Below are 23,996 nucleotides of genomic sequence, written 5' to 3'. Positions count from 1 at the left end.
CCTTGCAAACTAGAGGATTCAAATTTCATAGATAAGACCATATTTGTTCAAAACCAAGAAAAAGCATTCCATTTTAACACATCAACATTTACAACACAAAAGAGTTTCAACTACAAATTTGTGTAAAAGATGTAAATAACATGGAAATGTAAGCTTTAAATGTTTGCAGGACTGGAAAAGCTTACAACACCTGGTATTCCCAGACAGTCTCCCATTCAAGTACTAACCAGGCCCAACCCTAGGTAGCTTCTGAGATCAGACAAGATCAGGCGATCTAAGGGTGGAATGGCCATAAGCGGAAGAACCTTGCAAACTAGAGGATTCAAATTTCATAGCTAAGACCATATTTGTTCAAAATCAAGAAAAAGCATTCCATTTTAACACATCAACATTTACAACACAAAAGAGTTTCAACTACAAATTTGTGCAAAAGATGTAAATAACATGGAAATGTAAGCTTTAATTGTTTGCAGGACTGGAAAAGCTTACAACACCTGGTATTCCCATTCAGTCTCCCATTCAAGTACTAACCAGGCCCAACCCTAGGTAGCTTCTGAGATCAGACGAGATCAGGGGTTCTAAGGGTGGAATGGCCGTAAGCAGAAGAAACTTGCAAACTAGAGGATTAAAATTTCATAGATAAGACCATATTTGTTCAAAACCAAGAAAAAGCATTCCATTTCAACACATCAAAATTTACAACACAAAAGAGTTTCAACTACAAATTTGTGCAAAAGATGTAAATAACATGGAAATGTAAGCTTTAATTGTTTGCAGGACTGGAAAAGCTTACTACACCTGGTATTCCCATTCAGTCTCCCATTCAAGTACTAACCAGGCCCAACCCTAGCTAGCTTCTGAGATCAGACAAGATCAGGCATTCTAAGGGTGGAATGGCCGTAAGCAGAAGAACCTTGCAAACTAGAGGATTCAAATTTCATAGATAAGACCATATTTGTTCAAAACCAAGAAAAAGCATTCCATTTTAACACATCAACATTTACAACACAAAAGAGTTTCAACTACAAATTTGTGTAAAAGATGTAAATAACATGGAAATGTAAGCTTTAAATGTTTGCAGGACTGGAAAAGCTTACAACACCTGGTATTCCCAGACAGTCTCCCATTCAAGTACTAACCAGGCCCAACCCTAGGTAGCTTCTGAGATCAGACAAGATCAGGCGATCTAAGGGTGGAATGGCCATAAGCGGAAGAACCTTGCAAACTAGAGGATTCAAATTTCATAGCTAAGACCATATTTGTTCAAAATCAAGAAAAAGCATTCCATTTTAACACATCAACATTTACAACACAAAAGAGTTTCAACTACAAATTTGTGCAAAAGATGTAAATAACATGGAAATGTAAGCTTTAATTGTTTGCAGGACTGGAAAAGCTTACAACACCTGGTATTCCCATTCAGTCTCCCATTCAAGTACTAACCAGGCCCAACCCTAGGTAGCTTCTGAGATCAGACGAGATCAGGGGTTCTAAGGGTGGAATGGCCGTAAGCAGAAGAAACTTGCAAACTAGAGGATTAAAATTTCATAGATAAGACCATATTTGTTCAAAACCAAGAAAAAGCATTCCATTTCAACACATCAAAATTTACAACACAAAAGAGTTTCAACTACAAATTTGTGCAAAAGATGTAAATAACATGGAAATGTAAGCTTTAATTGTTTGCAGGACTGGAAAAGCTTACAACACCTGGTATTCCCATTCAGTCTCCCATTCAAGTACTAATCAGGCCCAACCCTTAGTAGCTTCTGAGATCAGACGAGATCAGGCGTTCTAAGGGTGGAATAGCCGTAAGCAGAATAACCTTGCAAACTAGAGGATTCAAATTTCATAGATAAGACCATATTTGTTCAAAACCAAGAAAAAGCATTCCATTTCAACACATCAAAATTTAAATCACAAAAGAGTTTCAACCACAAATGTTTGCAAAAGATGTAAATAACATGGAAATGTAAGCTTTAATTGTTTGCAGGACTGGAAAAGCTTACAACACCTGGTATTCCCAGACAGTCTCCCATTCAAGTACTAACCAGGCCCAACCCTAGGTAGCTTCTGAGATCAGACGAGATCAGGCGTTCTAAGGGTGGAATGGCCATAAGCAGAAGAACCTTGCAAACTAGAGGATTCAAATTTCATAGATAAGACCATATTTGTTTAAAATCAAGAGAAAGCATTCCATTTCAACACATCAACATTTACAACACAAAAGAGTTTCAAATACAAATTTGTGTAAAAGATGAAAAAAAAATGGAAATGTAAGCTTTCATTGTTTGCAGGATTGAAAAAGCTTACAACACCTGGTATTCCCATTCAGTCTTCCATTCAAGTACTAACCAGGCCCAACCCTAGCTAGCTTCTGAGATCAGACAAGATCAGGCATTCTAAGGGTGGAATGGCCGTAAGCAGAAGAACCTTGCAAACTAGAGGATTCAAATTTCATAGCTAAGACCATATTTGTTCAAAACCAAGAAAAAGCATTCCATTTCAACACATCAAAATTTACAACACAAAAGAGTTTCAACTACAAATTTGTGCAAAAGATGTAAATAACATGGAAATGTAAGCTTTAATTGTTTGCAGGACTGGAAAAGCTTACAACACCTGGTATTCCCATTCAGTCTCCCATTCAAGTACTAACCAGGCCCAACCCTAGGTAGCTTCTGAGATCAGACGAGATCAGGCGTTCTAAGGGTGGAATGGCCGTAAGCAGAAGAACCTTGCAAACTAGAGGATTCAAATTTCATAGATAAGACCATATTTGTTCAAAACCAAGAAAAAGCATTCCATTTCAACACATCAAAATTTACATCACAAAAGAGTTTCAACTACAAATGTGTGCAAAAGATGTAAATAACATGGAAATGTAAGCTTTAATTGTTTGCAGGACTGGAAAAGCTTACAACACCTGGTATTCCCAGACAGTCTCCCATTCAAGTACTAACCAGGCCCAACCCTAGGTAGCTTCTGAGATCAGACAAGATCAGGCATTCTAAGGGTGGAATGGCCGTATGCAGAAGAACCGTGCAAACTAGAGATTTCAAATTTCATAGCTAAGACCATATTTGTTCAAAACCAAGAAAAAACATTCCACTTCAACACATCAAAATTTACAACACAAAAGAGTTTCAACTACAAATTTGTGCAAAAGATGTAAATAACATGGAAATGTAAGCTTTCATTGTTTGCAGGACTGGAAAATCTTACAACACCTGGTATTCCCAGACAGTCTCCCATTCAAGTACTAACCAGGCCCAACCATAGGTAGCTTCTGAGATCAGACGAGATCAGGCATTCTAAGGGTGGAATGGCCGTAAGCAGAAGAACCTTGCAAACTAGAGGATTCAAATTTCATAGCTAAGACCATATTTGTTCAAAACCAAGAAAAATCATTCCATTTTAACACATCAACATTTACAACACAAAAGAGTTTCAACTACAAATTTGTGCAAAAGATGTAAATAACATGGAAATGTAAGCTTTCATTGTTTGCAGGATTGAAAAAGCTTACAACACCTGGTATTCCCATTCAGTCTCCCATTCAAGTACTAACCAGGCCCAACCCTAGCTAGCTTCTGAGATCAGACAAGATCAGGCATTCTAAGAGTGGAATGGCCGTAAGCAGAAGAACCTTGCAAACTAGAGGATTCAAATTTCATAGATAAGACCATATTTGTTCAAACCCAAGAAAAAGCATTCCATTTCAACACATCAAAATTTACAACACAAAAGAGTTTCAACTACAAATTTGTGCAAAAGATGTAAATAACATGGAAATGTAAGCTTTAATTGTTTGCAGGACTGGAAAAGCTTACAACACCTGGTATTCCCATCCAGTCTCCCATTCATGTACTAACCAGGCCCAACCCTAGGTAGCTTCTGAGATCAGACGAGATCAGGCGTTCTAAGGGTGGAATGGCCGTAAGCAGAAGAACCTTGCAAACTAGAGGATTCAAATTTCATAGCTAAGACCATATTTGTTCAAAACCAAGAAAAAGCATTCCATTTCAACACATCAAAATTTACATCACAAAAGAGTTTCAACTACAAATTTGTGCAAAAGATGTAAATAACATGGAAATGTAAGCTTTAATTGTTTGCAGGACTGGAAAAGCTTACAACACCTGGTATTCCCATTCAGTCTCCCATTCAAGTACTAACTAGGCCCAACCCTAGGTAGCTTCTGAGATCAGACGAGATCAGGCGTTCTAAGGGTGGAATGGACGTAAGCAGAAGAACCTTGCAAACTAGAGGATTCAAATTTCATAGATAAGACCATATTTGTTTAAAACCAAGAAAAAGCATTCCATGTCAACACATCAAAATTTGCAACACAAAAGAGTTTCAACTACAAATTTGTGCAAAAGATGTAAATAACATGGAAATGTAAGCTTTAATTGTTTGCAGGACTGGAAAAGCTTACAACACCTGGTATTCCCATCCAGTCTCCCATTCAAGTACTAACCAGGCCCAACCCTAGGTAGCTTCTGAGATCAGACGAGATCAGGCGTTCTAAGGGTGGAATGGCCGTAAGCAGAAGAACCTTGCAAACTAGAGGATTCAAATTTCATAGCTAAGACCATATTTCTTCAAAACCAAGAAAAAGCATTCCATTTCAACACATCAAAATTTACATCACAAAAGAGTTTCAACTACAAATTTGTGCAAAAGATGTAAATAACATGGAAATGTAAGCTTTAATTGTTTGCAGGACTGGAAAAGCTTACAACACCTGGTATTCCCAGACAGTCTCCCATTCAAGTACTAACCAGGCCCAACCCTAGGTAGCTTCTGAGATCAGACGAGATGAGGCGATCTAAGGGTGGAATGGCCGTAAGCAGAAGAACCTTGCAAACTAGAGGATTCAAATTTCATAGATAAGACCATATTTGTTTAAAATCAAGAAAAAGCATTCCATTTCAACACATCAACATTTACAACACAAAAGAGTTTCAAATACAAATTTGTGCAAAAGATGAAAAAAAAATGGAAATGTAAGCTTTCTTTGTTTGCAGGATTGAAAAAGCTTACAACACCTGGTATTCCCATTCAGTCTCCCATTCAACTACTAACCAGACCCAACCCTAGCTAGCTTCTGAGATCAGACAAGATCAGGCATTCTAAGGGTGGAATGGCCGTAAGCAGAAGAACCGTGCAAACAAGAGAATTCAAATTTCATAGCTAAGACCATATTTGTTCAAAACCAAGAAAAAACATTCCATTTCAACACATCAAAATTTACAACACAAAAGAGTTTCAACTACAAATTTGTGCAAAAGATGTAAATAACATGGAAATGTAAGCTTTCATTGTTTGCAGGATTGAAAAAGCTTACAACACCTGGTATTCCCAGACAGTCTCCCATTCAAGTATTAACCAGGACCAACCCTAGGTAGCTTCTGAGATCAGACAAGATCAGGCGTTCTAAGGGTGGAATGGCCGTAAGCAGAAGAACCGTGCAAACTAGAGAATTCAAATTTCATAGCTAAGACCATATTTGTTCAAAACCAAGAAAAAGCATTCCATTTCAACACATCAAAATTTACAACACAAAAGAGTTTCAACTACAAATTTGTGCAAAAGATGTAAATAACATGGAAATGTAAGCTTTAATTGTTTGCAGGACTGGAAAAGCTTTCAACACCTGGTATTCCCAGACAGTCTCCCATTCAAGTACTAACCAGGCCCAACCCTAGGTAGCTTCTGAGATCAGACGAGATCAGGCGATCTAAGGGTGGAATGGCCATAAACAGAAAAACCTTGCAAACTAGAGGATTCAAATTTCATAGCTAAGACCATATTTGTTCAAAATCAAGAAAAAGCATTCCATTTTAACACATCAACATTTACAACACAAAAGAGTTTCAACTACAAATTTGTGCAAAATATGTAAATAACATGGAAATGTAAGCTTTAATTGTTTGCAGGACTGGAAAAGTTTACAACACCTGGTATTCCCATTCAGTCTCCCATTCAAGTTCTAACCAGGCCCAACCCTAGGTAGCTTCTGAGCTCAGACGAGATCAGGCGTTCTAAGGGTGGAATGGCCGTAAGCAGAAGAACCTTGCAAACTAGAGGATTCAAATTTCATAGATAAGACCATATTTGTTTAAAACCAAGAAAAAGCATTCCATTTCAACACATCAAAATTTACAACACAAAAGAGTTTCAACTACAAATTTGTGCAAAAGATGTAAATAACATGGAAATGTAAGCTTTAATTGTTTGCAGGACTGGAAAAGCTTACAACACCTGGTATTCCCATCCAGTCTCCCATTCAAATACTAACCAGGCCCAACACTAGGTAGCTTCTGAGATCAGACGAGATCAGGCGTTCTAAGGGTGGAATGGCCGTAAGCAGAAGAACCTTGCAAACTAGAGGATTCAAATTTCATAGCTAAGACCATATTTCTTCAAAACCAAGAAAAAGCATTCCATTTCAACACATCAAAATTTACATCACAAAAGAGTTTCAACTACAAATTTGTGCAAAAGATGTAAATAACATGGAAATGTAAGCTTTAATTGTTTGCAGGACTGGAAAAGCTTACAACACCTGGTATTCCCAGACAGTCTCCCATTCAAGTACTAACCAGGCCCAACCCTAGGTAGCTTCTGAGATCAGACGAGATCAGGCGTTCTAAGGGTGGAATGGCCATAAGCAGAAGAACCTTACAAACTAGAGGATTCAAATTTCATAGCTAAGACCATATTTCTTCAGAACCAAGAAAAAGCATTCCATTTCAACACATCAAAATTTATATCACAAAAGAGTTTCAACTACAAATTTGTGCAAAAGATGTAAATAACATGGAAATGTAAGCTTTAATTGTTTGCAGGACTGGAAAAGCTTACAACACCTGGTATTCCCAGACAGTCTCCCATTCAAGTACTAACCAGGCCCAACCCTAGGTAGCTTCTGAGATCAGACGAGATGAGGCGTTCTAAGGGTGGAATGGCCGTAAGCGGAAGAACCTTGCAAACTAGAGGATTCAAATTTCATAGATAAGACCATATTTCTTTAAAACCAAGAAAAAGCATTACGTCAACACATCAAAATTTACAACACAAAAGAGTTTCAACTACAAATTTGTGCAAAAGATGTAAATAACATGGAAATGTAAGCTTTAATTGTTTGCAGGACTGGAAAAGCTTACAACACCTGGTATTCCCATCCAGTCTCCCATTCAACTACTAACCAGGCCCAACCCTAGGTAGCTTCTGAGATCAGACGAGATCAGGCGTTCTAAGGGTGGAATGGCCGTAAGCAGAAGAACCTTGCAAACTAGAGGATTCAAATTTCATAGATAAGACCATATTTGTTCAAAACCAAGAAAAAACATTCCATTTCAACACATCAAAATTTACAACACAAAAGAGTTTCAACTACAAATTTGTGCAAAAGATGTAAATAACATGGAAATGTAAGCTTTCATTGTTTGCAGGATTGAAAAAGCTTACAACACCTGGTATTCCCAGACAGTCTCCCATTGAAGTACTAACCAGGCCCAACCCTAGGTAGCTTCTGAGATCAGACAAGATCAGGCGTTCTAAGGGTGGAATGGCCGTAAGCAGAAGAACCGTGCAAACTAGAGAATTCAAATTTCATAGCTAAGACCATATTTTTTCAAAACCAAGAAAAAGCATTCCATTTCAACACATCAAAATTTACAACACAAAAGAGTTTCAACTACAAATTTGTGCAAAAGATGTAAATAACATGGAAATGTAAGCTTTAATTGTTTGCAGGACTGGAAAAGCTTACAACACCTGGTATTCCCAGACAGTCTCCCATTCAAGTACTAACCAGGCCCAACCCTAGGTAGCTTCTGAGATCAGACGAGATCAAGCGTTCTAAGGGTGGAATGGCCGTAAGCAGAAGAACCTTGCAAACTAGAGGATTCAAATTTCATAGCTAAGACCATATTTGTTCAAAACCAAGAAAAAGCATTCCATTTTAACACATCAACATTTACAACACAAAAGAGTTTCAACTACAAATGTGTGCAAAAGATGTAAATAACATGGAAATGTAAGCTTTCTTTGTTTGCAGGATTGAAAAAGCTTACAACACCTGGTATTCCCATTCAGTCTTCCATCCAAGTACTAACCAGGCCCAACCCTAGCTAGCTTCTGAGATCAGACAAGATCAGGCATTCTAAGGGTGGAATGGCCGTAAGCAGAAGAACCTTGCAAACTAGAGGATTCAAATTTCATAGATAAGACCATATTTGTTCAAAACCAAGAAAAAGCATTCCATTTCAACACATCAAAATTTACAACACAAAAGAGTTTCAACTACAAATTTGTGCAAAAGATGTAAATAACATGGAAATGTAAGCTTTAATTGTTTGCAGGACTGGAAAAGCTTACAACACCTGGTATTCCCATTCAGTCTCCCATTCAAGTACTAACCAGGCCCAACCCTAGCTAGCTTCTGAGATCAGACGAGAACAGGCGATCTAAGGGTGGAATGGCCGTAAGCAGAAGAACCTTGCAAACTAGAGGATTCAAATTTCATAGCTAAGACCATATTTGTTCAAAATCAAGAAAAAGCATTCCATTTTAACACATCAACATTTACAACACAAAAGAGTTTCAACTACAAATTTGTGCAAAAGATGTAAATAACATGGAAATGTAAGCTTTCTTTGTTTGCAGGATTGAAAAAGCTTACAACACCTGGTATTCCCATTCAGTCTCCCATTCAAGTACTAACCAGGCCCAACCCTAGCTAGCTTCTGAGATCAGACAAGATCAGGCATTCTAAGGGTGGAATGACCGTAAGCAGAAGAACCGTGCAAACTAGAGAATTCAAATTTCATAGCTAAGACCATATTTTTTCAAAACCAAGAAAAAGCATTCCATTTCAACACATCAAAATTTACAACACAAAAGAGTTTCAACTACAAATTTGTGCAAAAGATGTAAATAACATGGAAATGTAAGCTTTAATTGTTTGCAGGACTGGAAAAGCTTACAACACCTGGTATTCCCAGACAGTCTCCCATTCAAGTACTAACCAGGCCCAACCCTAGCTAGCTTCTGAGATCAGACGAGATCAGGCGTTCTAAGGGTGGAATGGCCGTAAGCAGAAGAACCTTGCAAACTAGAGGATTCAAATTTCATAGCTAAGACCATATTTGTTCAAAACCAAGAAAAAGCATTCCATTTTAACACATCAACATTTACAACACAAAAGAGTTTCAACTACAAATTTGTGCAAAAGATGTAAATAACATGGAAATGTAAGCTTTCTTTGTTTGCAGGATTGAAAAAGCTTACAACACCTGGTATTCCCATTCAGTCTCCCATTCAAGTACTAACCAGTCCCAACCCTAGCTAGCTTCTGAGATCAGACAAGATCAGGCATTCTAAGGGTGGAATGGCCGTAAGCAGAAGAACCTTGCAAACTAGAGGATTCAAATTTCATAGCTAAGACCATATTTGTTCAAAATCAAGAAAAAGCATTCCATTTTAACACATCAACATTTACAACACAAAAGAGTTTCAACTACAAATTTGTGCAAAATATGTAAATAACATGGAAATGTAAGCTTTAATTGTTTGCAGGACTGGAAAAGCTTACAACACCTGGTATTCCCAGACAGTCTCCCATTCAAGTACTAACCAGGCCCAACCCTAGGTAGCTTCTGAGATCAGACGAGATCAGGCGTTCTAAGGGTGGAATGGCCGTAAGCAGAAGAACCTTGCAAACTAGAGGATTCAAATTTCATAGATAAGACCATATTTGTTTAAAACCAAGAAAAAGCATTCCATTTCAACACATCAAAATTTACAACACAAAAGAGTTTCAACTACAAATTTGTGCAAAAGATGTAAATAACATGGAAATGTAAGCTTTAATTGTTTGCAGGACTGGAATAGCTTACAACACCTGGTATTCCCATTCAGTCTCCCATTCAAGTACTAAACAGGCCCAACCCTAGGTAGCTTCTGAGATCAGACGAGATCAGGCGTTCTAAGGGTGGAATGGCCGTAAGCAGAAGAACCTTGCAAACTAGAGGATTCAAATTTCATAGATAAGACCATATTTGTTTAAAACCAAGAAAAAGCATTCCATTTCAACACATCAACATTTACAACACAAAAGAGTTTCAAATACAAATTTGTGCAAAAGATGAAAAAAAAAATGGAAATATAAGCTTTCATTGTTTGCAGGATTGAAAAAGCTTACAACACCTGGTATTCCCAGACAGTCTCCCATTCAAGTACTAACCAGGCCCAACCCTAGGTAGCTTCTGAGATCAGACGAGATCAGGCGTTCTAAGGGTGGAATGGCCGTAAGCAGAAGAACCTTGCAAACTAGAGGATTCAAATTTCATAGATAAGACCATATTTGTTTAAAACCAAGAAAAAGCATTCCATTTCAACACATCAAAATTTACAACACAAAAGAGTTTCAACTACAAATTTGTGCAAAAGATGTAAATAACATGGAAATGTAAGCTTTAATTGTTTGCAGGACTGGAAAAGCTTACAACACCTGGTATTCCCATCCAGTCTCCCATTCAAGTACTAAACAGGCCCAACCCTAGGTAGCTTCTGAGATCAGACGAGATCAGGCGTTCTAAGGGTGGAATGGCCGTAAGCAGAAGAACCTTGCAAACTAGAGGATTCAAATTTCATAGCTAAGACCATATTTCTTCAAAACCAAGAAAAAGCATTCCATTTCAACACATCAAAATTTACATCACAAAAGAGTTTCAACTACAAATTTGTGCAAAAGATGTAAATAACATGGAAATGTAAGCTTTAATTGTTTGCAGGACTGGAAAAGCTTACAACACCTGGTATTCCCAGACAGTCTCCCATTCAAGTACTAACCAGGCACAACCCTAGGTAGCTTCTGAGAGCAGACAAGATCAGGCGTTCTAAGGGTGGAATGGCCGTAAGCAGAAGAATCTTGCAAACTAGAGGATTCAAATTTCATAGCTAAGACCATATTTGTTCAAAATCAAGAAAAGCATTCCATTTTAACACATCAACATTTACAACACAAAAGAGTTTCAACTACAAATTTGTGCAAAAGATGTAAATAACATGGAAATGTAAGCTTTAATTGTTTGCAGGACTGGAAAAGCTTACAACACCTGGCATTCCCATTCAGTCTCCCATTCAAGTACTAACCAGGCCCAACCCTAGGTAGCTTCTGAGCTCAGACGAGATCAGGCGTTCTAAGGGTGGAATGGCCGTAAGCAGAAGAACCTTGCAAACTAGAGGATTCAAATTTCATAGATAAGACCATATTTGTTTAAAACCAAGAAAAAGCATTCCATTTCAACACATCAAAATTTACAACACAAAAGAGTTTCAACTACAAATTTGTGCAAAAGATGTAAATAACATGGAAATGTAAGCTTTAATTGTTTGCAGGACTGGAAAAGTTTACAACACCTGGTATTCCCATCCAGTCTCCCATTCAAGTACTAACCAGGCCCAACCCTAGCTAGCTTCTGAGATCAGTCGAGATCAGGCGTTCTAAGGGTGGAATGGCCGTAAGCAGAAGAACCGTGCAAACTAGAGAATTCAAATTTCATAGCTAAGACCATATTTGTTCAAAACCAAGAAAAAACATTCCATTTCAACACATCAAAATTTACAACACAAAAGAGTTTCAACTACAAATTTGTGCAAAAGATGTAAATAACATGGAAATGTAAGCTTTCATTGTTTGCAGGATTGAAAAAGCTTACAACACCTGGTATTCCCAGACAGTCTCCCATTCAAGTACTAACCAGGCCCAACCCTAGGTAGCTTCTGAGATCAGACGAGATCAGGCGTTCTAAGGGTGGAATGGCCGTAAGCAGAAGAACCTTGCAAACTAGAGAATTCAAATTTCATAGCTAAGACCATATTTGTTCAAAACCAAGAAAAAGCATTCCATTTCAACACATCAAAATTTACAACACAAAAGAGTTTCAACTACAAATTTGTGCAAAAGATGTAAATAACATGGAAATGTAAGCTTTAATTGTTTGCAGGACTGGAGAAGCTTACAACACCTGGTATTCCCAGACAGTCTCCCATTCAAGTACTAACCAGGCCCAACCCTAGGTAGCTTCTGAGATCAGACTAGATCAGGCGTTCTAAGGGTGGAATGGCCGTAAGCAGAAAAACCTTGCAAACTAGAGGATTCAAATTTCATAGCTAAGACCATATTTGTTCAAAACCAAGAAAAAGCATTCCATTTCAACACATCAAAATTTACAACACAAAAGAGTTTCAACTACAAATTTGTGCAAAAGATGTAAATAACATGGAAATGTAAGCTTTAATTGTTTGCAGGACTGGAGAAGCTTACAACACCTGGTATTCCCAGACAGTCTCCCATTCAAGTACTAACCAGGCCCAACCCTAGGTAGCTTCTGAAATCAGACGAGATCAGGCGTTCTAAGGGTGGAATGGCCGTAAGCAGAAAAACCTTGCAAACTAGAGGATTCAAATTTCATAGCTAAGACCATATTTGTTCAAAATCAAGAAAAAGCATTCCATTTTAACACATCAACATTTACAACACAAAAGAGTTTCAACTACAAATTTGTGCAAAATATGTAAATAACATGGAAATGTAAGCTTTAATTGTTTGCAGGACTGGAAAAGCTTACAACACCTGGTATTCCCATTCAGTCTCCCATTCAAGTACTAACCAGGCCCAACCCTAGCTAGCTTCTGAGATCAGACAAGATCAGGCATTCTAAGGGTGGAATGGCCGTAAGCATAAGAACCTTGCAAACTAGAGGATTCAAATTTCATAGATAAGACCATATTTGTTCAAAATCAAGAAAAAGCATTCCATTTTAACACATCAACATTTACAACACAAAAGAGTTTCAACTACAAATTTGTGCAAAATATGTAAATAACATGGAAATGTAAGCTTTAATTGTTTGCAGGACTGGAAAAGCTTACAACACCTGGGATTCCCATTCAGTCTCCCATTCAAGTACTAACCAGGCCCAACCCTAGGTAGCTTCTGAGATCAGACGAGATCAGGCGTTCTAAGGGTGGAATGGCCGTAAGCAGAAGAATCTTGCAAAAAAGAGGATTCAAATTTCATAGATAAGACCATATTTGTTTAAAACCAAGAAAAAGCATTCCATTTCAACACATCAACATTTACAACACAAAAGAGTTTCAACTACAAATTTGTGCAAAATATGTAAATAACATGGAAATGTAAGCTTTAATTGTTTGCAGGACTGGAAAAGCTTACAACACCTGGTATTCCCATCCAGTCTCCCATTCAAGTACTAACCAGGCCCAACCCTAGGGAGCTTCTGAGATCAGACGAGATCAGGCGTTCTAAGGGTGGAATGGCCGTAAGCAGAAGAATCTTGCAAACTAGAGGATTCAAATTTCATAGCTAAGACCATATTTGTTCAAAATCAAGAAAAAGCATTCCATTTTAACACATCAACATTTACAACACAAAAGAGTTTCAACTACAAATTTGTGCAAAATATGTAAATAACATGGAAATGTAAGCTTTAATTGTTTGCAGGACTGGAAAAGCTTACAACACCTGGTATTCCCATTCAGTCTCCCATTCAAGTACTAACCAGGCCCAACCCTAGGTAGCTTCTGAGCTCAGATGAGATCAGGCGTTCTAAGGGTGGAATGGCCGTAAGCAGAAGAACCTTGCAAACTAGAGGATTCAAATTTCATAGATAAGACCATATTTGTTTAAAACCAAGAAAAAGCATTCCATTTCAACACATCAAAATTTACAACACAAAAGAGTTTCAACTACAAATTTGTGCAAAAGATGTAAATAACATGGAAATGTAAGCTTTAATTGTTTGCAGGACTGGAAAAGCTTACAACACCTGGTATTCCCATCCAGTCTCCCATTCAAGTACTAACCAGGCCCAACCCTAGCTAGCTTCTGAGATCAGTCGAGATCAGGCGTTCTAAGGGTGGAATGGCCGTAAGCAGAAGAACCTTGCAAACTAGAGGATTCAAATTTCATAGCTAAGACCATATTTGTTCAAAACCAAGTAAAAACATTCCATTTCAACACATCAAAATTTACAACACAAAAGAGTTTCAACTACAAATTTGTGCAAAAGATGTAAATAACATGGAAATGTAAGCTTTCATTGTTTGCAGGATTGAAAAAGTTTACAACACCTGGTATTCCCAGACAGTCTCCCATTCAAGTACTAACCAGGCCCAACCCTAGGTAGCTTCTGAGATCAGACGAGATCAGGCGTTCTAAGGGTGGAATGGCCGTAAGCAGAAGAACCGTGCAAACTAGAGAATTCAAATTTCATAGCTAAGACCATATTTGTTCAAAACCAAGAAAAAGCATTCCATTTCAACACATCAAAATTTACAACACAAAAGAGTTTCAACTACAAATTTGTGCAAAAGATGTAAATAACATGGAAATGTAAGCTTTAATTGTTTGCAGGACTGGAAAAGCTTACAACACCTGGTATTCCCAGACAGTCTCCCATTCAAGTACTAACCAGGCCCAACCCTAGGTAGCTTCTGAGATCAGACTAGATCAGGCGTTCTAAGGGTGGAATGGCCTTAAGCAGAAAAACCTTGCAAACTAGAGGATTCAAATTTCATAGCTAAGACCATATTTGTTCAAAACCAAGAAAAAGCATTCCATTTTAACACATCAACATTTACAACACAAAAGAGTTTCAACTACAAATTTGTGCAAAAGATGTAAATAACATGGAAATGTAAGCTTTAATTGTTTGCAGGATTGAAAAAGCTTATAACACCTGGTATTCCCAGACAGTCTCCCATTCAAGTACTAACCAGGCCCAACCCTAAGTAGCTTCTGAGATCAGACAAGATCAGGCGTTCTAAGGGTGGAATGGCCATAAGCAGAAGAACCTTGCAAACTAGAGGATTCAAATTTCATAGATAAGACCATATTTGTTCAAAACCAAGAAAAAGCATTCCATTTCAACACATCAAAATTTACAACACAAAAGAGTTTCAACTACAAATTTGTGCAAAAGATGTAAATAACATGGAAATGTAAGCTTTAATTGTTTGCAGGACTGGAAAAGCTTACAACACCTGGTATTCCCAGACAGTCTCCCATTCAAGTACTAACCAGGCCCAACCCTAGGTAGCTTCTGAGATCAGACGAGATCAGGCGATCTAAGGGTGGAATGGCCGTAAGCAGAAGAACCTTGCAAACTAGAGGATTCAAATTTCATAGCTAAGACCATATTTGTTCAAAATCAAGAAAAAGCATTCCATTTTAACACATCAACATTTACAACACAAAAGAGTTTCAACTACAAATTTGTGCAAAAGATGTAAATAACATGGAAATGTAAGCTTTAATTGTTTGCAGGACTGGAAAAGCTTACAACACCTGGTATTCCCATTCAGTCTCCCATTCAAGTACTAACCAGGCCCAACCCTAGGTAGCTTCTGAGATCAGACAAGATCAGGCGTTCTAAGGGTGGAATGGCCGTAAGCAGAAGAACCGTGCAAACTAGAGAATTCAAATTTCATAGCTAAGACCATATTTGTTCAAAACCAAGAAAAAGCATTCCATTTCAACACATCAAAATTTACAACACAAAAGAGTTTCAACTACAAATTTGTGCAAAAGATGTAAATAACATGGAAATGTAAGCTTTCATTGTTTGCAGGATTGAAAAAGCTTACAACACCTGGTATTCCCAGACAGTCTCCCATTCAAGTACTAACCAGGCCCAACCCTAGGTAGCTTCTGAGATCAGATGAGATCAGGCGTTCTAAGGGTGGAATGGCCGTAAGCAGAAGAACCTTGCAAACTAGAGGATTCAAATTTCATAGCTAAGACCATATTTGTTCAAAACCAAGAAAAAGCATTCCATTTTAAGACATCAACATTTACAACACAAAAGAGTTTCAACTACAAATTTGTGCAAAAGATGTAAATAACATGGAAATGTAAGCTTTCTTTGTTTGCAGGATTGAAAAAGCTTACAACACCTGGTATTCCCATTCAGTCTCCCATTCAAGTACTAACCAGGCCCAACCCTAGTTAGCTTCTGAGATCAGACGAGATCAGGCGTTCTAAGGGTGGAATGGCCGTAAGCAGAAGAACCGTGCAAACTAGAGAATTCAAATTTCATAGCTAAGACCATATTTGTTCAAAACCAAGAAAAAGCATTCCATTTCAACACATCAAAATTTACAACACAAAAGAGTTTCAACTACAAATTTGTGCAAAAGATGTAAATAACATGGAAATGTAAGCTTTCATTGTTTGCAGGATTGAAAAAGCTTACAACACCTGGTATTCCCAGACAGTCTCCCATTCAAGTACTAACCAGGCCCAACCCTAGGTAGCTTCTGAGATCAGACAAGATCAGGCGTTCTAAGGGTGGAATGGCCGTAAGCAGAAGAACCTTGCAAACTAGAGGATTCAAATTTCATAGCTAAGACCATATTTGTTCAAAATCAAGAAAAAGCATTCCATTTTAACACATCAACATTTACAACACAAAAGAGTTTCAACTACAAATTTGTGCAAAATATGTAAATAACATGGAAATGTAAGCTTTAATTGTTTGCAGGACTGGAAAAGCTTACAACACCTGGTATTCCCATTCAGTCTCCCATTCAAGTACTAACCAGGCCCAACCCTAGGTAGCTTCTGAGATCAGACGAGATCAGGCGTTCTAAGGGTGGAATGGCCGTAAGCAGAAGAACGTTGCAAACTAGAGGATTCAAATTTCATAGATAAGACCATATTTGTTTAAAATCAAGAAAAAGCATTCCATTTCAACACATCAAAATTTACAACACAAAAGAGTTTCAACTACAAATTTGTGCAAAAGATGTAAATAACATGGAAATGTAAGCTTTCATTGTTTGCAGGATTGAAAAAGCTTACAACACCTGGTATTCCCAGACAGTCTCCCATTCAAGTACTAACCAGGCCCAACCCTAGGTAGCTTCTGAGATCAGACAAGATCAGGCGTTCTAAGGGTGGAATGGCCGTAAGCAGAATAACCGTGCAAACTAGAGAATTCAAATTTCATAGCTAAGACCATATTTGTTCAAAACCAAGAAAAAGCATTCCATTTCAACACATCAAAATTTACAACACAAAAGAGTTTCAACTACAAATTTGTGCAAAAGATGTAAATAACATGGAAATGTAAGCTTTCATTGTTTACAGGATTGAAGAAGCTTACAACACCTGGTATTCCAAGACAGTCTCCCATTCAAGTACTAACCAGGCCCAACCCTAGGTAGCTTCTGAGATCAGACAAGATCAGGCGTTCTAAGGGTGGAATGGCCGTAAGCAGAAGATCCTTGCAAACTAGAGGATTCAAATTTCATAGCTAAGACCATATTTGTTCAAAATCAAGAAAAAGCATTCCATTTTAACACATCAACATTTACAACACAAAAGAGTTTCAACTACAAATTTGTGCAAAATATGTAAATAACATGGAAATGTAAGCTTTAATTGTTTGCAGGATTGGAAAAGCTTACAACACCTGGTATTCCCATTCAGTCTCCCATTCAAGTACTAACCAGGCCCAACCCTAGGTAGCTTCTGAGATCAGACGAGATCAGGCGTTCTAAGGGTGGAATGGCCGTAAGCAGAAGAACCTTGCAAACTAGAGGATTCAAATTTCATAGATAAGACCATATTTGTTTAAAATCAAGAAAAAGCATTCCATTTCAACACATCAAAATTTACAACACAAAAGAGTTTCAACTACAAATTTGTGCAAAAGATGTAAATAACATGGAAATGTAAGCTTTCATTGTTTACAGGATTGAAAAAGCTTACAACACCTGGTATTCCCAGACAGTCTCCCATTCAAGTACTAACCAGGCCCAACCCTAGGTAGCTTTTGAGATCAGATGAGATCAGGCGTTCTAAGGGTGGAATGGCCATAAGCAGAAGAACCTTGCAAACTAGAGGATTCAAATTTCATAGCTAAGACCATATTTGTTCAAAACCAAGAAAAAGCATTCCATTTTAACACATCAACATTTTCAACACAAAAGAGTTTCAACTACAAATTTGTGCAAAAGATGTAAATAACATGGAAATGTAAGCTTTCTTTGTTTGCAGGATTGAAAAAGCTTACAACACCTGGTATTCCCATTCAGTCTCCCATTCAAGTACTAACCAGGCCCAACCCTAGCTAGCTTCTGAGATCAGACTAGATCAGGCGTTCTAAGGGTGGAATGGCCGTAAGCAGAAGAACCGTGCAAACTAGAGAATTCAAATTTCATAGCTAAGACCATATTTGTTCAAAACCAAGAAAAAGCATTCCATTTCAACACATCAAAATTTACAACACAAAAGAGTTTCAAATACAAATTTGTGCAAAAGATGTAAATAACATGGAAATGTAAGCTTTCTTTGTTTGCAGGATTGAAAAAGCTTACAACACCTGGTATTCCCATTCAGTCTCCCATTCAAGTACTAACCAGGCCCAACCTTAGCTAGCTTCTGAGATCAGACGAGATCAGGCGTTCTAAGGGTGGAATGGCCGTAAGCAGAAGAACCGTGCAAACTAGAGAATTCAAATTTCATAGCTAAGACCATATTTGTTCAAAACCAAGAAAAAGCATTCCATTTCAACACATCAAAATTTACAACACAAAAGAGTTTCAACTACAAATTTGTGCAAAAGATGTAAATAACATGGAAATGTAAGCTTTCATTGTTTGCAGGATTGAAAAAGCTTACAACACCTGGTATTCCCAGACAGTCTCCCATTCAAGTACTAACCAGGCCCAACCCTAGGTAGCTTCTGAGATCAAACAAGATCAGGCGTTCTAAGGGTGGAATGGCCGTAAGCAGAAGAACCTTGCAAACTAGAGGATTCAAATTTCATAGCTAAGACCATATTTGTTCAAAATCAAGAAAAAGCATTCCATTTTAACACATCAACATTTACAACACAAAAGAGTTTCAACTACAAATTTGTGCAAAATATGTAAATAACATGGAAATGTAAGCTTTAATTGTTTGCAGGACTGGAAAAGCTTACAACACCTGGTATTCCCATTCAGTCTCCCATTCAAGTACTAACCAGGCCCAACCTTAGGTAGCTTCTGAGATCAGACGAGATCAGGCGTTCTAAGGGTGGAATGGCCGTAAGCAGAAGAACCTTGCAAACTAGAGGATTCAAATTTCATAGATAAGACCATATTTGTTTAAAATCAAGAAAAAGCATTCCATTTCAACACATCAAAATTTACAACACAAAAGAGTTTCAACTACAAATTTGTGCAAAAGATGTAAATAACATGGAAATGTAAGCTTTCATTGTTTGCAGGATTGAAAAAGCTTACAACACCTGGTATTCCCAGACAGTCTCCTATTCAAGTACTAACCAGGCCCAACCCTAGGTAGCTTCTGATATCAGACAAGATAAGGCGTTCTAAGGGTGGAATGGCCGTAAGCAGAAGAACCGTGCAAACTAGAGAATTCAAATTTCATAGCTAAGACCATATTTGTTCAAAACCAAGAAAAAGCATTCCATTTCAACACATCAAAATTTACAACACAAGAGAGTTTCAACTACAAATTTGTGCAAAAGATGTAAATAACATGGAAATGTAAGCTTTCATTGTTTGCAGGATTGAAAAAGCTTACAACACCTGGTATTCCCATTCAGTCTCCCATTCAAGTACTAACCAGGCCCAACCCTAGGTAGCTTCTGAGATCAGACAAGATCAGGCGTTCTAAGGGTGGAATGGCCGTAAGCAGAAGAACCGTGCAAACTAGAGAATTCAAATTTCATAGCTAAGACCATATTTGTTCAAAACCAAGAAAAAGCATTCCATTTCAACACATCAAAATTTACAACACAAAAGAGTTTCAAATACAAATTTGTGCAAAAGATGTAAATAACATGGAAATGTAAGCTTTCTTTGTTTGCAGGATTGAAAAAGCTTACAACACCTGGTATTCCCATTCAGTCTCCCATTCAAGTACTAACCAGGCCCAACCCTAGCTAGCTTCTGAGATCAGACGAGATCAGGCGTTCTAAGGGTGGAATGGCCGTAAGCAGAAGAACCGTGCAAACTAGAGAATTCAAATTTCATAGCTAAGACCATATTTGTTCAAAACCAAGAAAAAGCATTCCATTTCAACACATCAAAATTTACAACACAAAAGAGTTTCAAATACAAATTTGTGCAAAAGATGTAAATAACATGGAAATGTAAGCTTTCTTTGTTTGCAGGATTGAAAAAGCTTACAACACCTGGTATTCCCATTCAGTCTCCCATTCAAGTACTAACCAGGCCCAACCCTAGCTAGCTTCTGAGATCAGACGAGATCAGGCGTTCTAAGGGTGGAATGGCCGTAAGCAGAAGAACCGTGCAAACTAGAGAATTCAAATTTCATAGCTAAGACCATATTTGTTCAAAACCAAGAAAAAGCATTCCATTTTAACACATCAACATTTACAACACAAAAGAGTTTCAACTACAAATTTGTGCAAAAGATGTAAATAACATGGAAATGTAAGCATTCTTTGTTTGCAGGATTGAAAAAGCTTACAATACCTGGTATTCCCATTCAGTCTCCCATTCAAGTAGTAACCAGGCCCAACCCTAGCTTCTTCTGAGATCAGACAAGATCAGGCATTCTAAGGGTGGAATGGCCATAAGCAAGGATAAAGGATAAAGGTGCACATATTCGTCACTGTACAGTGTGGACTGTACAGCGAAATGTGTCCTCCGCATTTAACCCATCTGGTAGTGAACACACACTCACACACACACACACCCCCAGAGCGGTGGGCAGCCAACTCCAGCGCCCGGGGAGCAGAGAGGGTAAAGGGCCTTGCTCAAGGGCCCAACAGTGGCAGCTTGCCGAGCCCGGGAATCGAACCCACAACCCTGTTATTGATATCCCGGCGCTCTAACCGCTGAGCCACCACTGCCCAGAAGAAGAACTTTGTTAACTAGAGGATTCAAATTTCATAGATAAGACCATATTTGTTCAAAACCAAGAAAAAGCATTCCATTTCAACACATCAAAATTTACAACACAAAATTGTTTCAACTACAAATTTGTGCAAAAGATGTAAATAACATGGAAATGTAAGCTTTAATTGTTTGCAGGACTGGAAAAGCTTACAACACCTGGTATTCCCATTCAGTCACCCATTCAAGTACTAACCAGGCCCAACCCTAGGTAGCTTCTGAGATCAGACTAGATCAGGCGTTCTAAGGGTGGAATGGCCGTAAGCAGAAGAACCTTGCAAACTAGAGGATTCAAATTTCATAGATAAGACCATATTTGTTCAAAACCAAGAAAAAGCATTCCATTTCAACACATCAAAATTTACAACACAAAAGAGTTTCAACTACAAATTTGTGCAAAAGATGTAAATAACATGGAAATGTAAGCTTTAATTGTTTGCAGGACTGGAAAAGCTTACAACACCTGGTGTTCCCATTCAGTCTCCCATTCAAGTACTAACCAGGCCCAACCCTAGGTAGCTTTTGAGATCAGACGAGATCAGGCGTTCTAAGGGTGGAATGGCCGTAAGCAGAAGAACCTTGCAAACTAGAGGATTCAAATTTCATAGATAAGACAATATTTGTTCAAAATCAAGAAAAAGCATTCCATTTCAACACATCAACATTTACAACACAAAAGAGTTTCAAATACAAATTTGTGCAAAAGATGAAAAAAAAATGGAAATGTAAGCTTTCATTGTTTGCAGGATTGAAAAAGCTTACAACACCTGGTATTCCCAGACAGTCTCCCATTCAAGTACTAACCAGGCCCAACTCTAAATAGCTTCTGAGATCAGACAAGAGCAGGCGTTCTGAGGGTGGAATGGCCGTAAACAGAAGAGCCGTGCAAACTAGAGAATTCAAATTTCATAGCTAAGACCATATTTGTTCAAAACCAAGAAAAAGCATTCCATTTTAACACATCAACATTTACAACACAAAAGAGTTTCAACTACAAATTTGTGCAAAAGATGTAAATAACATGGAAATGTAAGCTTTCTTTGTTTGCAGGATTGAAAAAGCTTACAACACCTGGTATTCCCATTCAGTCTCCCATTCAAGTACTAACCAGGCCCAACCCTAGCTAGCTTCTGAGATCAGACAAGATCAGGCATTCTAAGGGTGGAATGGCCGTAAGCAGAAGAACCTTGCAAACTAGAGGATTCAAATTTCATAGATAAGACCATATTTGTTCAAAACCAGGAAAAAGCATTCCATTTCAACACATCAAAATTTACAACACAAAAGAGTTTCAACTACAAATTTGTGCAAAAGATGTAAATAACATGGAAATGTAAGCTTTCATTGTTTGCAGGATTGAAAAAGCTTACAACACCTGGTATTCCCAGACAGTCTCCTATTCAAGTACTAACCAGGCCCAACCCTAGGTAGCTTCTGATATCAGACAAGATAAGGCGTTCTAAGGGTGGAATGGCCGTAAGCAGAAGAACCGTGCAAACTAGAGAATTCAAATTTCATAGCTAAGACCATATTTGTTCAAAACCAAGAAAAAGCATTCCATTTCAACACATCAAAATTTACAACACAAGAGAGTTTCAACTACAAATTTGTGCAAAAGATGTAAATAACATGGAAATGTAAGCTTTAATTGTTTGCAGGACTGGAAAAGCTTACAACACCTGGCATTCCCAGACAGTCTCCCATTCAAGTACTAACCAGGCCCAACCCTAGGTAGCTTCTGAGATCAAACGAGATCAGGCGTTCTAAGGGTGGAATGGCCGTAAGCAGAAGAACCTTGCAAACTAGAGGATTCAAATTTCATAACTAAGACCATATTTGTTCAAAACCAAGAAAAAGCACTCCATTTTAACACATCAACATTTACAACACAAAAGAGTTTCAACTACAAATTTGTGCAAAAGATGTAAATAACATGGAAATGTAAGCATTCTTTGTTTGCAGGATTGAAAAAGCTTACAACACCTGGTATTCCCATTCAGTCTCCCATTCAAGTAGTAACCAGGCCCAACCCTAGCTTCTTCTGAGATCAGACAAGATCAGGCATTCTAAGGGTGGAATGGCCATAAGCAAGGATAAAGGTGCACGTATTCGTCACTGTACAGTGTGGACTGTACAGCGAAATGTGTCCTCCGCATTTAACCCATCTGGTAGTGAACACACACTCACACATGTTAGGGGCAGTGAGTACACACACACACCCAGAGCGGTGGGCAGTCAACTCCAGCGCCCGGGGAGCAGAGAGGGTAAAGGGCCTTGCTCAAGGGCCCAACAGTGGCAGCTTGCCGAGCCCGGGAATCGAACCCACAACCCTGTTATCGATATCCCGGCGCTCTAACCGCTGAGCCACCACTGCCCAGGAGAAGAACTTTGTTAACTAGAGGATTCAAATTTCATAGATAAGACCATATTTGTTCAAAACCAAGAAAAAGCATTCCATTTCAACACATCAAAATTTACAACACAAAATTGTTTCAACTACAAATTTGTGCAAAAGATGTAAATAACATGGAAATGTAAGCTTTAATTGTTTGCAGGACTGGAAAAGCTTACAACACCTGGTATTCCCATTCAGTCTCCCATTCAAGTACTAACCAGGCCCAACCCTAGGTAGCTTCTGAGATCAGACTAGATCAGGCGTTCTAAGGGTGGAATGGCCGTAAGCAGAAGAACCTTGCAAACTAGAGGATTCAAATTTCATAGATAAGACCATATTTGTTCAAAACCAAGAAAAAGCATTCCATTTCAACACATCAAAATTTACAACACAAAAGAGTTTCAACTACAAATTTGTGCAAAAGATGTAAATAACATGGAAATGTAAGCTTTAATTGTTTGCAGGACTGGAAAAGCTTACAACACCTGGTGTTCCCATTCAGTCTCCCATTCAAGTACTAACCAGGCCCAACCCTAGGTAGCTTTTGAGATCAGACGAGATCAGGCGTTCTAAGGGTGGAATGGCCGTAAGCAGAAGAACCTTGCAAACTAGAGGATTCAAA

The 23,996-nt window shown here is 38.2% G+C and overlaps 75 pseudogenes; all 75 read right to left on the bottom strand.

Moving 5' to 3' along the window:
• Positions 1–178: 178 nt before the first annotated feature.
• LOC140572767 (5S ribosomal RNA) lies at positions 179–297 on the bottom strand (annotated as a pseudogene).
• A 185-nt stretch (positions 298–482) lies between these two features.
• On the bottom strand, positions 483–601 carry LOC140570265 (5S ribosomal RNA; annotated as a pseudogene).
• A 185-nt stretch (positions 602–786) lies between these two features.
• Positions 787–905, bottom strand: LOC140567274 (5S ribosomal RNA; annotated as a pseudogene).
• Positions 906–1,090: 185 nt separating this feature from the next.
• Positions 1,091–1,209, bottom strand: LOC140572766 (5S ribosomal RNA; annotated as a pseudogene).
• Positions 1,210–1,394: 185 nt separating this feature from the next.
• On the bottom strand, positions 1,395–1,513 carry LOC140570264 (5S ribosomal RNA; annotated as a pseudogene).
• A 185-nt stretch (positions 1,514–1,698) lies between these two features.
• LOC140568565 (5S ribosomal RNA) lies at positions 1,699–1,817 on the bottom strand (annotated as a pseudogene).
• A 185-nt stretch (positions 1,818–2,002) lies between these two features.
• On the bottom strand, positions 2,003–2,121 carry LOC140566289 (5S ribosomal RNA; annotated as a pseudogene).
• A 185-nt stretch (positions 2,122–2,306) lies between these two features.
• Positions 2,307–2,425, bottom strand: LOC140566919 (5S ribosomal RNA; annotated as a pseudogene).
• A 185-nt stretch (positions 2,426–2,610) lies between these two features.
• LOC140568439 (5S ribosomal RNA) lies at positions 2,611–2,729 on the bottom strand (annotated as a pseudogene).
• Positions 2,730–2,914: 185 nt separating this feature from the next.
• Positions 2,915–3,033, bottom strand: LOC140566371 (5S ribosomal RNA; annotated as a pseudogene).
• A 185-nt stretch (positions 3,034–3,218) lies between these two features.
• LOC140566499 (5S ribosomal RNA) lies at positions 3,219–3,337 on the bottom strand (annotated as a pseudogene).
• Positions 3,338–3,522: 185 nt separating this feature from the next.
• LOC140566599 (5S ribosomal RNA) lies at positions 3,523–3,641 on the bottom strand (annotated as a pseudogene).
• A 185-nt stretch (positions 3,642–3,826) lies between these two features.
• LOC140572114 (5S ribosomal RNA) lies at positions 3,827–3,945 on the bottom strand (annotated as a pseudogene).
• A 185-nt stretch (positions 3,946–4,130) lies between these two features.
• On the bottom strand, positions 4,131–4,249 carry LOC140572460 (5S ribosomal RNA; annotated as a pseudogene).
• A 185-nt stretch (positions 4,250–4,434) lies between these two features.
• Positions 4,435–4,553, bottom strand: LOC140569905 (5S ribosomal RNA; annotated as a pseudogene).
• A 185-nt stretch (positions 4,554–4,738) lies between these two features.
• On the bottom strand, positions 4,739–4,857 carry LOC140566256 (5S ribosomal RNA; annotated as a pseudogene).
• Positions 4,858–5,042: 185 nt separating this feature from the next.
• Positions 5,043–5,161, bottom strand: LOC140567774 (5S ribosomal RNA; annotated as a pseudogene).
• Positions 5,162–5,346: 185 nt separating this feature from the next.
• Positions 5,347–5,465, bottom strand: LOC140567185 (5S ribosomal RNA; annotated as a pseudogene).
• A 185-nt stretch (positions 5,466–5,650) lies between these two features.
• Positions 5,651–5,769, bottom strand: LOC140566437 (5S ribosomal RNA; annotated as a pseudogene).
• Positions 5,770–5,954: 185 nt separating this feature from the next.
• On the bottom strand, positions 5,955–6,073 carry LOC140567629 (5S ribosomal RNA; annotated as a pseudogene).
• Positions 6,074–6,258: 185 nt separating this feature from the next.
• On the bottom strand, positions 6,259–6,377 carry LOC140566556 (5S ribosomal RNA; annotated as a pseudogene).
• Positions 6,378–6,562: 185 nt separating this feature from the next.
• On the bottom strand, positions 6,563–6,681 carry LOC140566277 (5S ribosomal RNA; annotated as a pseudogene).
• Positions 6,682–6,866: 185 nt separating this feature from the next.
• Positions 6,867–6,985, bottom strand: LOC140572675 (5S ribosomal RNA; annotated as a pseudogene).
• Positions 6,986–7,168: 183 nt separating this feature from the next.
• LOC140571755 (5S ribosomal RNA) lies at positions 7,169–7,287 on the bottom strand (annotated as a pseudogene).
• A 185-nt stretch (positions 7,288–7,472) lies between these two features.
• Positions 7,473–7,591, bottom strand: LOC140571526 (5S ribosomal RNA; annotated as a pseudogene).
• Positions 7,592–7,776: 185 nt separating this feature from the next.
• Positions 7,777–7,895, bottom strand: LOC140569894 (5S ribosomal RNA; annotated as a pseudogene).
• A 185-nt stretch (positions 7,896–8,080) lies between these two features.
• LOC140566262 (5S ribosomal RNA) lies at positions 8,081–8,199 on the bottom strand (annotated as a pseudogene).
• A 185-nt stretch (positions 8,200–8,384) lies between these two features.
• LOC140565979 (5S ribosomal RNA) lies at positions 8,385–8,503 on the bottom strand (annotated as a pseudogene).
• A 185-nt stretch (positions 8,504–8,688) lies between these two features.
• On the bottom strand, positions 8,689–8,807 carry LOC140566162 (5S ribosomal RNA; annotated as a pseudogene).
• Positions 8,808–8,992: 185 nt separating this feature from the next.
• Positions 8,993–9,111, bottom strand: LOC140569565 (5S ribosomal RNA; annotated as a pseudogene).
• A 185-nt stretch (positions 9,112–9,296) lies between these two features.
• On the bottom strand, positions 9,297–9,415 carry LOC140567713 (5S ribosomal RNA; annotated as a pseudogene).
• A 185-nt stretch (positions 9,416–9,600) lies between these two features.
• LOC140570761 (5S ribosomal RNA) lies at positions 9,601–9,719 on the bottom strand (annotated as a pseudogene).
• Positions 9,720–9,904: 185 nt separating this feature from the next.
• On the bottom strand, positions 9,905–10,023 carry LOC140571237 (5S ribosomal RNA; annotated as a pseudogene).
• Positions 10,024–10,209: 186 nt separating this feature from the next.
• On the bottom strand, positions 10,210–10,328 carry LOC140570749 (5S ribosomal RNA; annotated as a pseudogene).
• A 185-nt stretch (positions 10,329–10,513) lies between these two features.
• On the bottom strand, positions 10,514–10,632 carry LOC140571330 (5S ribosomal RNA; annotated as a pseudogene).
• Positions 10,633–10,817: 185 nt separating this feature from the next.
• Positions 10,818–10,936, bottom strand: LOC140567558 (5S ribosomal RNA; annotated as a pseudogene).
• Positions 10,937–11,120: 184 nt separating this feature from the next.
• Positions 11,121–11,239, bottom strand: LOC140571632 (5S ribosomal RNA; annotated as a pseudogene).
• A 185-nt stretch (positions 11,240–11,424) lies between these two features.
• On the bottom strand, positions 11,425–11,543 carry LOC140566155 (5S ribosomal RNA; annotated as a pseudogene).
• A 185-nt stretch (positions 11,544–11,728) lies between these two features.
• LOC140570738 (5S ribosomal RNA) lies at positions 11,729–11,847 on the bottom strand (annotated as a pseudogene).
• A 185-nt stretch (positions 11,848–12,032) lies between these two features.
• Positions 12,033–12,151, bottom strand: LOC140571397 (5S ribosomal RNA; annotated as a pseudogene).
• Positions 12,152–12,336: 185 nt separating this feature from the next.
• LOC140570409 (5S ribosomal RNA) lies at positions 12,337–12,455 on the bottom strand (annotated as a pseudogene).
• A 185-nt stretch (positions 12,456–12,640) lies between these two features.
• LOC140573187 (5S ribosomal RNA) lies at positions 12,641–12,759 on the bottom strand (annotated as a pseudogene).
• Positions 12,760–12,944: 185 nt separating this feature from the next.
• Positions 12,945–13,063, bottom strand: LOC140570111 (5S ribosomal RNA; annotated as a pseudogene).
• A 185-nt stretch (positions 13,064–13,248) lies between these two features.
• LOC140572652 (5S ribosomal RNA) lies at positions 13,249–13,367 on the bottom strand (annotated as a pseudogene).
• A 185-nt stretch (positions 13,368–13,552) lies between these two features.
• Positions 13,553–13,671, bottom strand: LOC140570031 (5S ribosomal RNA; annotated as a pseudogene).
• A 185-nt stretch (positions 13,672–13,856) lies between these two features.
• LOC140571983 (5S ribosomal RNA) lies at positions 13,857–13,975 on the bottom strand (annotated as a pseudogene).
• Positions 13,976–14,160: 185 nt separating this feature from the next.
• LOC140570280 (5S ribosomal RNA) lies at positions 14,161–14,279 on the bottom strand (annotated as a pseudogene).
• Positions 14,280–14,464: 185 nt separating this feature from the next.
• LOC140566764 (5S ribosomal RNA) lies at positions 14,465–14,583 on the bottom strand (annotated as a pseudogene).
• A 185-nt stretch (positions 14,584–14,768) lies between these two features.
• LOC140571797 (5S ribosomal RNA) lies at positions 14,769–14,887 on the bottom strand (annotated as a pseudogene).
• A 185-nt stretch (positions 14,888–15,072) lies between these two features.
• LOC140568532 (5S ribosomal RNA) lies at positions 15,073–15,191 on the bottom strand (annotated as a pseudogene).
• Positions 15,192–15,376: 185 nt separating this feature from the next.
• On the bottom strand, positions 15,377–15,495 carry LOC140572023 (5S ribosomal RNA; annotated as a pseudogene).
• Positions 15,496–15,680: 185 nt separating this feature from the next.
• Positions 15,681–15,799, bottom strand: LOC140566035 (5S ribosomal RNA; annotated as a pseudogene).
• Positions 15,800–15,984: 185 nt separating this feature from the next.
• LOC140568580 (5S ribosomal RNA) lies at positions 15,985–16,103 on the bottom strand (annotated as a pseudogene).
• A 185-nt stretch (positions 16,104–16,288) lies between these two features.
• Positions 16,289–16,407, bottom strand: LOC140571010 (5S ribosomal RNA; annotated as a pseudogene).
• A 185-nt stretch (positions 16,408–16,592) lies between these two features.
• On the bottom strand, positions 16,593–16,711 carry LOC140568438 (5S ribosomal RNA; annotated as a pseudogene).
• A 185-nt stretch (positions 16,712–16,896) lies between these two features.
• Positions 16,897–17,015, bottom strand: LOC140571009 (5S ribosomal RNA; annotated as a pseudogene).
• Positions 17,016–17,200: 185 nt separating this feature from the next.
• LOC140572576 (5S ribosomal RNA) lies at positions 17,201–17,319 on the bottom strand (annotated as a pseudogene).
• Positions 17,320–17,504: 185 nt separating this feature from the next.
• LOC140568437 (5S ribosomal RNA) lies at positions 17,505–17,623 on the bottom strand (annotated as a pseudogene).
• A 185-nt stretch (positions 17,624–17,808) lies between these two features.
• LOC140570353 (5S ribosomal RNA) lies at positions 17,809–17,927 on the bottom strand (annotated as a pseudogene).
• Positions 17,928–18,112: 185 nt separating this feature from the next.
• On the bottom strand, positions 18,113–18,231 carry LOC140572416 (5S ribosomal RNA; annotated as a pseudogene).
• A 185-nt stretch (positions 18,232–18,416) lies between these two features.
• Positions 18,417–18,535, bottom strand: LOC140571748 (5S ribosomal RNA; annotated as a pseudogene).
• Positions 18,536–18,720: 185 nt separating this feature from the next.
• LOC140571511 (5S ribosomal RNA) lies at positions 18,721–18,839 on the bottom strand (annotated as a pseudogene).
• Positions 18,840–19,024: 185 nt separating this feature from the next.
• LOC140571800 (5S ribosomal RNA) lies at positions 19,025–19,143 on the bottom strand (annotated as a pseudogene).
• Positions 19,144–19,328: 185 nt separating this feature from the next.
• On the bottom strand, positions 19,329–19,447 carry LOC140567636 (5S ribosomal RNA; annotated as a pseudogene).
• Positions 19,448–19,632: 185 nt separating this feature from the next.
• Positions 19,633–19,751, bottom strand: LOC140572022 (5S ribosomal RNA; annotated as a pseudogene).
• A 185-nt stretch (positions 19,752–19,936) lies between these two features.
• Positions 19,937–20,055, bottom strand: LOC140567144 (5S ribosomal RNA; annotated as a pseudogene).
• A 185-nt stretch (positions 20,056–20,240) lies between these two features.
• Positions 20,241–20,359, bottom strand: LOC140567133 (5S ribosomal RNA; annotated as a pseudogene).
• Positions 20,360–21,126: 767 nt separating this feature from the next.
• Positions 21,127–21,245, bottom strand: LOC140571992 (5S ribosomal RNA; annotated as a pseudogene).
• Positions 21,246–21,430: 185 nt separating this feature from the next.
• On the bottom strand, positions 21,431–21,549 carry LOC140571834 (5S ribosomal RNA; annotated as a pseudogene).
• Positions 21,550–21,734: 185 nt separating this feature from the next.
• On the bottom strand, positions 21,735–21,853 carry LOC140567983 (5S ribosomal RNA; annotated as a pseudogene).
• A 185-nt stretch (positions 21,854–22,038) lies between these two features.
• LOC140573186 (5S ribosomal RNA) lies at positions 22,039–22,157 on the bottom strand (annotated as a pseudogene).
• Positions 22,158–22,342: 185 nt separating this feature from the next.
• On the bottom strand, positions 22,343–22,461 carry LOC140567635 (5S ribosomal RNA; annotated as a pseudogene).
• Positions 22,462–22,646: 185 nt separating this feature from the next.
• Positions 22,647–22,765, bottom strand: LOC140570101 (5S ribosomal RNA; annotated as a pseudogene).
• A 778-nt stretch (positions 22,766–23,543) lies between these two features.
• Positions 23,544–23,662, bottom strand: LOC140572458 (5S ribosomal RNA; annotated as a pseudogene).
• A 185-nt stretch (positions 23,663–23,847) lies between these two features.
• LOC140571833 (5S ribosomal RNA) lies at positions 23,848–23,966 on the bottom strand (annotated as a pseudogene).
• Positions 23,967–23,996: the final 30 nt, after the last annotated feature.

This window comes from Salminus brasiliensis, chromosome 11 (assembly GCF_030463535.1).
Source record: "Salminus brasiliensis chromosome 11, fSalBra1.hap2, whole genome shotgun sequence".
NCBI lineage: Eukaryota > Metazoa > Chordata > Actinopteri > Characiformes > Bryconidae > Salminus > Salminus brasiliensis.
This window is presented reverse-complemented; position numbering and strand designations above follow the sequence as displayed.